At 37.2% G+C, this 10,895-nt stretch overlaps 1 protein-coding gene across 10 annotated transcripts in view; it reads right to left on the reverse strand.

Moving 5' to 3' along the window:
* The window catches only part of MBD5 (methyl-CpG binding domain protein 5), a 171,536-nt gene that overhangs the window by 159,771 nt on the left and 870 nt on the right, over positions 1-10,895 (reverse strand). Inside the window, exon 1 of one of the 10 annotated variants that reach the window (XM_072875315.1) lies at positions 10,656-10,877. The exons of the other annotated variants lie outside the window; for them this stretch is intronic. The gene's annotated coding sequence lies outside the window, so the exon portion shown is untranslated. Of the gene's footprint in view, positions 1-10,655; positions 10,878-10,895 lie in introns of those variants that run through there. 10 annotated transcript variants of the gene reach the window in all.

Raw genomic sequence — 10,895 nt, forward strand, 5'->3', positions numbered from 1 at the left:
TTTTTGTTTTTTTTTTTTAGTCTTGAACAGGAGAAAAAAGGAATGAAAAAATTAAGTTCATTTCTTGTAAGCGCAAAGATATTCCCTTGTAGCCAAGCTAAGAAGCTAATATAGAATAGTATCAGCAATTCGAATTAAGGTATCCAATAGAAATTAAATTTAGAAATCAAGTTTCTCTCATTATAAGAAGTCTCTTCTACTGTTCACCCTAAATTATCACTTTTCTTTTTTTATTCTTTATTGAACTATGTAAAATCATCCCCCTGTATGAGGTCCAAAATAATTTTCATAGAAGTCAATGAAAAAAAAATTTCCCTCATTATTACTATTATTCTGTATTACAGTAATACCAAGGCTCCAGTTATGATTGACAAATACACGGAAAACCACCGTCCAGAAGAGGCACATAAAATTATTTAGTCAGTCACTGAATTCAAAGGGATCAGAGAGTAATTCGTAAAATGCAGACTGTTTAATGCTTACAAAATCAACACATCTAGTTCCTACTTCTGCTCAGGTTCCTCAAAAAATTTTGTTCCTATTTCTGTTTAAATACTTAAGCACTCAAAATACACATAAACTTATGTTATTCAAGAGATACTCCTTTCCTCACTAAGGTATACTGAATTTATTTCCTATGGCACAAGCCATACTTCAGACCATTATCTCAAACTAGAAAATGCTAAATCATATTAAAGCTCCTGTTCAATAAAGAAAACTTTTCTGGCTGTATTCAATGGAAGAATGTTTGTCCCTGTATATATAGATCTAGAAATATTTATACAAAAAGGAAGATTCAAGCAATTTAAAAAATAATTTTCATATTTCTATTAATTGTAAAACATACGCTTCTGTGTGTGAAATAAATTCATAGCCTTAAAACTCTGAAGATAAGAGTTAAAACAATGAAGTTAAAATCTCTACCAGAATGCATTTGCTCAAGTGTAAAGCTAACAAATGCTAAAATTTTTGGCAACACTTCTGCATTTCTGAATCATTAGGTAGTCAAACTATTTTTTGATTTTGCTTGCATGATGTTGGATTAGAATAATCCATATAAATCAGTGGTTTCCCCTCACTAGGAATACTGTGTTTACTTCTGGTCATCTGATGTCAAAAGGATGCACAAAAAATAGGGAGGTTCAGAAATAAATAACAAAAATGACTTGCACGTACAGCAGTGGATTAGAATTGTTTACTCAAGAGACAAGTAAGAAAGAATATAGTCAAAGTAAACAAAATAATGGTGAGCCAGAGAAGGCATGCTGAGCATTTCAGTCACCCTTTTCAGAATATAATGACGAGATGCTTTTCCTAACAAAAACTTAAACATGTAGGTCTTTGTCAGAGAGCTGTTTATGCTACGGCAATGGCAGAATTCTCCGATCCTTTCCTCCAACCGAGACGTGGAGTTTGCAGCTACAAGACAGAACTGAAGTAGGACAAAGAAGAAAAAGCTGAACTCGAGTCATGTATTTAGTTGCCTAGAGACTTAACTCATGGAAACCTAAACATCCAGGCCAAAGTCCTCAAAGATATTTCAGCACTTCTTTTCTACTGATACCATTTATCATTCTAAAACAGTGGGGCTTGGTGTCCATATATGCCTGATGATCTAGACTGTAACAGCTTTAAGCTCTTCCAAGTCTAGGCAGCAACAGTGACAACATTATGAAATTATTTATATGCCTGATAGTAGTCGGATGCCGATTTATTTCCCTTTTCAAATCATCCTGAGACTCTGTTGTCTGTAAAGACTGTGATTAAGCAGCATTTTCTAGTTGATACTGTCTGTGAAAATATAAGCCATGGGGTTTTACACTTGTGTCGTCGGTAAGGCTACCAGCTTTTTTCCCATAAATAGTCACCACCATCTCCCCCTCCCATCACTGTCCGTTACCAGATCTCCTTCCTCCTGCCATGGCAAATACTTTTATGCACAGCCACACGGCCCCTGTTCCCCACACGCCTCCCAGTTTTCGTTACAGCCCTGATTACCTGCGCACCAACCCCCTCAGCCTTCAACTCTTCTCCAAATGCTTGCTTTGCCTCTATCCACTTCCCTCCCCGCCGCATCCCCCTTCTCTCCCCGTTGCCATTCACGCCCCCGCTACGCTGCTCTGCTCCTGACCACCAACTCCTCTCCCCAAAGCCTGCTACTTCCTAACGTCTCACTACTCGCTTCCTTCCTACTCCCACACCACAAGGCCTCCACAGAAGCTTTCAGTTATAACCCTCCCTTCTCTTAGGGAGAGCAGAACACCATCCTCCCTTAAAATAAGGGTACCTAATGTCAAATACCACAGTGACTAGCAGGAAGACTTATCCACAGGCAGCACCTTGCAGCTTCAGGGAAGTTGCCTCTCCAGTGAAGCAGGCTTCACCATCCTTTTGTTTGCAAAAAAAAAAAAAAATTTTCTACCTAGTGATGCGCCCTCTGAAGTCTCAAGTTTATTTGTGGCGTTCCAAACTCACTGTGCTACTGACACAGCAGAAAAATGCCACCAAGTTGAGCATCAAACATTACTTCTTCGACCAGCTAACAGTTAGTAAGTTCTTCGGTATTTCTATTAGGGCAAAATAAGGTATGTGAGTAAAGCAAAAGTAAACAACAGGAGAGTCTATGCAAATTGAGGACAGAACAATGACGGATTACACTGGACAGGATTAACGCAGACATTAAAAAAGTAGTAATTATTTGCAAATTTGATGAACATACAGATTCATATAACCTAATCCTAAAATACCACCTGCCTGTGGAGACCTCTAGTATACATGACCCTGCATTTTTTCCGACCCTACATTAGGACATTAAATAGAAGTCTCTACGAAGAGCTTGCTTTCAACACAACTATATCTGGAAATGCTTTAAGAGATCTTCAATTTAAGGTTCACCAGTCATCAGCAATGAGTAAGTTTACATTCACCACCATCATACTGAACATTTTCATATATTACACATTAATTTTGACTACTATCTACCAAAACAGAAACTAAAAAGTATTTTGATTTTTCTATAACAGAAGCTCAGAAACATTCTAGACATACAGATACTACAAATAAATCCCAGTGCACACAAAGTATTATAATTATTTGCAATAATTAGCAAAAGCTGAATATTAACTTTTTTTTACTGTTTTGTTAAATGCAATAATATTAAAAATCAGATTAATATACTTCCAACAGTTCCACTATGGGGTAAGTGTGTCTCGGGTTGTTGCATCAAACCCACAGCTCCAAAAAACCTGAATAAAGTTAAACTTATTTTTATTCAGCATAGATCAGTATTTGGAGAAAGCTGATTTACTGTTTTCAAATAAAAGAAAAAATTGTAAACAACAGGTTCTACAAAGTTTATATATTCATTCTCTGACAAAACAACAGTTATTGCTCTGATTGTTTTTCTTAAATAATAACTATGTAGTTCCTATGCACAGGAGTACCTTTACTGGCATAAAGTATTTATAAGTTCCTTTTACATAAAAAAAGACTTAGAAATTATTATCTTTTAATTTGCTGTTTATTTTTCAGTTCCAGGGATATGCTCATTAAGTTCTACCTCACCATGTGTCTGCAGATTCTTAGCAGAACTCGTACATCAGATAATGACTTGAGTTACAAGAAATTATTAAGACTGATTCATAACTGTGAAGTTTTTAAGAAAAGGAGCATGGAAAAAAGACCAGCAAAACCCACAAGCACAGGAAGAAAGCTAAATATGTAAGGTGATCCACCAGGAATCCACATACCAGCTGATTAAGAAGCTGCCTAATGACCAGCTTTTGGGATCATTACATGGTTCGGACTGCTCATTCCCCAATACCTTTGTGAAGTTAGAACTCATGAAAAATTCAGGTTTAGGGCTTGATCCAGCACCCAAGGAAGTTAATAAATATTTTAGCACTGACATCACTGAAAACAGAATAGACCCTCTATTTTTTTTCCTTAGTGTAAAGATTTCCTATCTAGATTTTTAATAACAAAATATCAAGAGTACAAATATTTTATTGATATTTCAAAAAATTAAAATCACCTTACACAGCAATATTGTAACACCCGAAATTACATGCCTAATACAAACCCATTTATCAAAGAATAATAACTTGGCCAAAGTGTGATACAACAAAGATGTTACAAGAGTAACGCAACTTTCAGAAAAAACAAACATCGACACTACCACAGTGAGCGCTGCAACTTTATAGCTAGTACGCTCTGCACAGATGGACAAGTAATTTTTAGAAATGAATCACGCTGCAAATGATTTTACTAATTTTAAAACAGAGGTGAGGAACCAATAGCCTACAGGCCAGATACGGTTTGCTTCTTCAGTTCAGATGGCCTACAGACACATACGTGCTTTATTACTTAATAACACCAAGGCACACTTGAAGGCAAACTACGTGTGTTTTAAAAGGCTCCAACAATTCACATTTTTTTAAATACATAAGCCTTAAACCCAAGCATCAGCCTGAAGTTTAAAGTATTAAATGAAATCTATGTTATTAGTTCGCATTTTTTTAAAACGCACAAATTCTTGAGTTATTGTCCACTAAATATAGCACATTCTTGCTACCCAGAGAAGGTGGGACTCCACAGCCCTCAACATTTAAATCAACTTAGCAGAGAAAAGTCAATGGTACTTTGAATTTGGACAACAGCCTATGCAACAGCTGTGGCAGAAGAATTTTGATACCTGCTCCGATACAGAGGAACGCACTCTACAGCCCTTATTATTTAGGACAAAACTTCTATCAAAATCAATGGATGTTTTGCCTTGAAAAGAAACAGTACCAAATATAGATCTCTGCCTTTCATAGACAGCTTCTTTCAAAGTGCAAAGCATTTCTGAATCTGAAAGTGCATGTAGGATTCTAAATATGAAAAGAACAACAAGTGAAAAAAAATTTACTGAGAACGAGAGAAACCATAGGCCACCACTCTACTTTCATCCTTTCTGCAATTATTTGCAGCTGCCATGAACATATTGATATTTAGTAAACTGAAGGCTGCAGCTTTAATTGAAGTTTGACTGCTATAAACAGTTAGCTGCCTGGCTCTGGCCCGCACTCTAATACCATCAGCAGAACAGAGATGGGAAGCATAAACAAACCTTTTAACTAGATTACAGTTTCTAAAATGGCCAAGAATCCCTTCGGCAATAACTCCTGTGTGACAAAAAGTTAAAGGAGGAAAAGTATTTTGAAAGAGTATCTTAAAAAAGCCTAACCTTTCCTAAGATAGTACGAATGGGAGTCTTCTGAGGAAAATGACTTTAAGTTTTCAAAGGGGGCTATCCTTGAGAAACACGGTCTGATCCTTCAAGAAAAATTAAAAGCCAGAAAACTTTAAAACAAATGGATGCAAAACAGAACGATATTTTCCAAAGGCTTTTTCTCTTAAGACTTCAAAAATGCATCAAGAAGTTACTGAACTTTGAAATACCAGCAGATCTTATAATATCATTTCACATTTCAAGTAGCCATGCTCAAGAACAACATTACAAAAACATGTTGCGTCACCGATTTATACCAACATGTTTAACTCTTAAATCTGATCCTTCTCATAACTCGCTTTAGCCGAGCTTCTTCCCCATAAAGATTACGAGGGGACAGCATATTCCCCCTTCTGCCCCCAAGCCCATAAAAGGCAAAAGGAAGTTCTGTTCTAAAAAAATCAGCTCGCTACAGATTTCTACTTTGTTTCTTTAATCAATGATGTCATTTGTCCACTTTCGCAGTGTTTTCTTCCCAAAATAGCAGATACTAAAAGATTCTTCCTCTCATCTAGGGGTTGGATGAGAGGATCCAGCAAAAGCTTTTTTTTGTGCTTGTCTTCTACATACTTAAAAAAGAAATAAAATTTACCATCTTAAGTCAACAGTATGCTTATATAAAAAATTAAATGCATGCATAAGTCTTCATTGCATCAGTCTTAAAAGATTAAATAAATTTGAAATATATATTAGGTGTGAATACAGTCAAAATATAAAGCCAGTGCCAGCTGTTTGTTATCATCAATGCTCCAGCTTGAGTCCTACCAAAACATGTGAAATTTGTACTCATTCTAGTGGGGCTAATCGTATATCTGCATATATATGCATGCGCACGTGTGTATAAATGTGTGTGCATGTGTATACATAAATGTATAAAACATATACATGAGATACAGAGGTACGAGCTCAAAGGAATGAGACAACCCCAAATGTTTTACATGTTTTTATAAGGAGTTTAGTTTGTCACAACCGATAACCCTAAATAACGCGTTGGCAATGACCTACCAGAGCTTAAAAATAAAGTCTAGAATTGGCAAACTGAAATTTAATTTACATGTTTTTGAAACACTAGGCAGTATGAATGGAAAAATTAGGCTCTCTATATTTATGGTATGTAGGCCTACCTTTTATTTGGCCGAATTTACTTTTCTCCTAACTCAGACTGCATTTGTTTCCTTTGGCAGCGGGGTACAAGGCAACATTATTGCAAGCCTCTCTTTATCTAAACGTTGAGAATATCACCATTTGATCCAACAGGATTTGTTGTGCAAACAATTGACAACTGTTCTGGTTCCCTCACTTGGGAATTTTTCTTAGCGAGGCCATGCTACTGATGCTGCAAACCAAGGGCCCTAATATTTAAGATGCTATTTACATTTCAGATTACTCCTCCTTCAGTAAGTCACCAAAATAATTTCGGATTTAATGTCACTGAAAATGTAGACTAAACAAAAATTATGAGAACATACTTTTTTTTAAAATCCTGGGCTTCAATTTTACCACATATAGGAATAATGTAATTAACATCTTGCTTCTATACGTCTTAGCTACCAGATATTGTGACAAGATAAGAATTTTTAAAATACTATTTGCTTACTACTTTGTTTTAAAATATTTCCTGTAGAAGAAATTAAAAAAAAAAAGAAAACAGCACTTCGAAGAATTTAACCAGAGTAATAAATGAAATACTTTATTCTTTCTTTGATAAAGAAAGTTAGTAGAAACCTCAAAAAGAATTTCCAGACACTTTACCATTTCATTTTTTAAGTAGATTTAAAGCTCCTGAAACAGAAGATTTCAGAAAAAATAAAACAAATGCAAAAAACCCCAAACAAACAACAAAGTGACAAATGTATCTCGTGCATCTCCATCTCTCTGGATTGCTCTCTGCAACGTTCCTCAGCTCCAACCCAATGAACCACCACTCAAAGCCACTCTCCACGATTTGTTCCTTAGTCATTCCCTCCGGGAGGACAGGAGGTAACGGAGATTTTTGTGATGGGAACACCTGTCAAGCTGCAGATAAACTGAGATGATCAACTCATTTCACAAAGGTCTATGAATAGCCACCTCATGGTAATGACTGATTCCTGCTGCCATGTGCCAGATCAAAACAACAACTTAGAGGTAAAAGGCTCGAAATACAGATCTTTGGAGCCACACAGTTGCTTTAATTTTAACTTCTAAGTACTGTTTTAAAGTATCTATCTTTTACACTTCTTTTATATACACATGTGCATTCGTGTATGTAGCTAAACATATGCATATGTACTCATACACTTTATAATGCTGTAGTCTAAGTGGTTTTGACAAATTTTACCTCGATTTAAAAATAGTGCAAAGTCTGAACTCCTTTCTAAGCGATTCATCAAAAAAAAAAAGGTATCGCTATAATAAAGAACTTGGAATTTAAAGAGAGGAAAGGAGCCAGCACTTCTTAATTTTTTAACTGCTGCTTTTTATTAGCATCCCATTTGGTTTAACTCTAGTTACATAGCTTTCAGGATGCTTTAATTTTTATCTGTCTCCAGTGCTCTTCCAAAATTTTATTCCTAATATAGGCCTTGGTTCCTGTGCAGGCCTATTTGAAACTGAGCAGTATTATTCCACCTAATAGTTCCAAAAATAATTACAAAGAAAAGCCAGTGAAAGCCTGTGGTTTCAAACATTCAAATAACTCTTAAAAATAATAAGCAGATCCTTAATGACATAAGAGCATTCAAAAACGTAGCCAGTATCTTTTTGTTGTTGAAATCAACAGTAACTTTGATACTCACTTCCACTGGGATAAAACAGAAACCAATACAGGGTCCTTAAAAAACAACCAAACAAAACCAAGCCCCCCAACAACCGAACAAGCCCAAAAGAAGAAACAGAACTCCCTGCTTTTCAAGAGTCTTAAAAGCATTTTTGAAAAGGAAGCTCCGTCACTTTCAAAATTTGCGTCCCGAGCCATTAACAGACGAGATTCTTCTCTTGCAAGCTGCTTTGTACATGTGGTCTCTTAAGCCCACAGAAAGACACACTGACATTAGTGGGGCTCCAGATGGGCACCCACCTGGTCTACTGCTTTCCAGAAGGAACATCCACGATAAGCACTCACTGCTGATTCAGAAACTAATTTTGTAGTTACAGACTGCATTCAAGTTACTGATCTTCCACATACAAGGAATCACCACGAATAAGAGTAAGGAGGGGTGGGGGGGAAATCAACCACAAACCAAATTAAACAACCCAGCTGAAAACCAAGGCGTTCCATTTGAGTGGACTGTTACTTATGCCAAGATCTTCAGTGCTTTTTAACAAGGAGAAAGACCGATCCCTCCACAGCCAAAGACAAATAAAAGGACTGCAAGCGAAGAAAAGTTAAATTATTGAAAGTATTGCATCATAAATATTCTCTTCAAACATCCACTTACCTAGTCTAAATAGAAACTAACAAATTCATCTACAAAGAAAGGTAAGACAGCAAACTCCAAGGAAAGACTGTTGAAGACAAATAGAAGTCTGGCCTGAACACTATCTTTACATCTAGCACAGCCTACATTTTGCCATGGTAGGTTCCTTGCTAACTCAAAACAATCTCTCTGACCTAGAGCCTGGGAAGCCACTAACCTGGAATACAGGAAAATAATTATTAATTTTGGCTCAAAAGATAAATAATCGAAAAATATGCACAAAGTTTTCCTAAAAGCAATTAGCAACTGTAAATACCTATTCATAATAGCAGCAAAAAGAGCTTAAAAAACCTAAACAAAACAAAACTGTATTGCCCTTTAGTTATAGCTGTTGATAACACACAGTATTCCTTAACACAGGTTGAGAGACTCAATTCTTTCAGTTCTTAGAAGGTTGCTGCGACAGCAGCCAGAAGCCCCAAACTAGCCTTAGGCCCCTTTGGGCTAGGCGCTGCAGAAACGCAGGAACTGCCTCCGGCACAACTCGGAATCCCAGCCCCACCAGTGGCTCTTTAGGATGGACCTTCCCTACCCAGTCACCCCAAATCAGCCCATGGAAATGAAGGTTTTATTAGTAATTTTATCTCTAGGATTCAAAGTCAGAGAAGCCCGTGAATTATCCTGCCCAGCTTTAGAATTCTGTTAGGGTATTTTACTGAGCAATCATACTAAATCAAATCATACCTATTTTTAACACTATAACACAAAGAAATTGAAGTGTTAAATCCCCATAATAAATAATACATCTCATCAGCTGTAGGCCATGAAAGTTGCAGGCAGATCTGCAGCTCTACATACATTGGGAGTGTAATCCTGAAGCCACTATAGGTTTCCATATACAGATGAAAGTAGATCAATGGTATCTAAGGTTGAGAAAGGAAGCATTGTCATGGAAAAAAAAAAAAAAAAAAAAAAGAAAACTGTGTCCTTTATTCCTGGCCAGGCTTTTACTGTCCAACTCTTGCCTGTAGTAAAGTAACTAAAAGGAGAGTCACACGTTTAAAGAACGGGTTTTTACAAGCGTATCTACCAATTTTGACAATAATTATCGCTGTTGAATTTTTCCATGTGTTTAAAACCAAACTCATCTTGTTTTCACAAGCTAACAGAAAACTAACGGCAAACTATTAGAAAGAACTACAGTTATGGCTGCTACCTTCAATTCTTCTTCATAATATTGTTAAGTATCTGTCCAACTATACTTTTCTCTCATTCTTTCCACCCCATCAAATTACAGCTTTCTCAAACTCCAGTTTGATCACAAAATTGCTGCTCCGCACAAGACGTGTATGTACAAATTAGAAATGGGAAATACCAAAGCATTTCAGGAGACCTCTTTCTTGTGGGTATCCTTCCAGCGCGAGGCAGAGATGACACACGCTCCCTGCTGACCACCATTTAACCGTGATGCCCCACTGAAATACATACTCACGGCCTACTTCATGGTTCAGCATGCTCCACAGTACTTAATAAACTGAGCACTCAAACTGTCTTTTTAAAATTATGGAGGACATAATTAAGCTCCAGAAATAAGCAGACAACAGCAATTTTAACATAAACATCCTACTTACGCAGTGGACTCTTATTTCAACTTGGCATTAATGCCCAAACTCTTACTTCTGGATTCTCGCAAATCTCTAGAAGGCTTCTTCCAATATTTCCTTGAGTTAGGCATTTAGTTTGCCCCCTTACATTTTAATCCGTTTCAAACATTTTAACACTTTAACTTTCCTTTTAATCAGTAGAAAAAAATGCTCAGACCAGCCCACCAGCGCTACCTGACCTAACAAGCCAGCAACATCGTAAGCGCGGACGGAGACATTCGGCCTTCCCAGCAGAAGGCCATGGAAAAACAGATCACGACATATATATATTTGAGCAAACCATTGACCAAATATAGCCAGCCACCAACGATAACCACGTACTGCTATCAAACGCGCAACGCCGATCCCGATCTTGCAAACATTGACGTTCCTCGGGAGGCCGGTTCTTGGACTATTCCTGGAAGTTAAGCTCGCCAGCGGGTCTTTGTACGACCGGGGCCTTAACGACGGCGGGGGTTTAGTAAGTCAAACAACGGCCTGAAACCGCCGCAGAGAGCCCAACCGGGGGAGCAAATCCCGAGGGCTCCCCAGCGCCCTGCCGTTATTTCGGCCACCGAATTC

This window comes from Ciconia boyciana, chromosome 10, assembly GCF_034638445.1.
Source record: "Ciconia boyciana chromosome 10, ASM3463844v1, whole genome shotgun sequence".
NCBI classification, from domain to species: Eukaryota; Metazoa; Chordata; class Aves; order Ciconiiformes; family Ciconiidae; genus Ciconia; species Ciconia boyciana.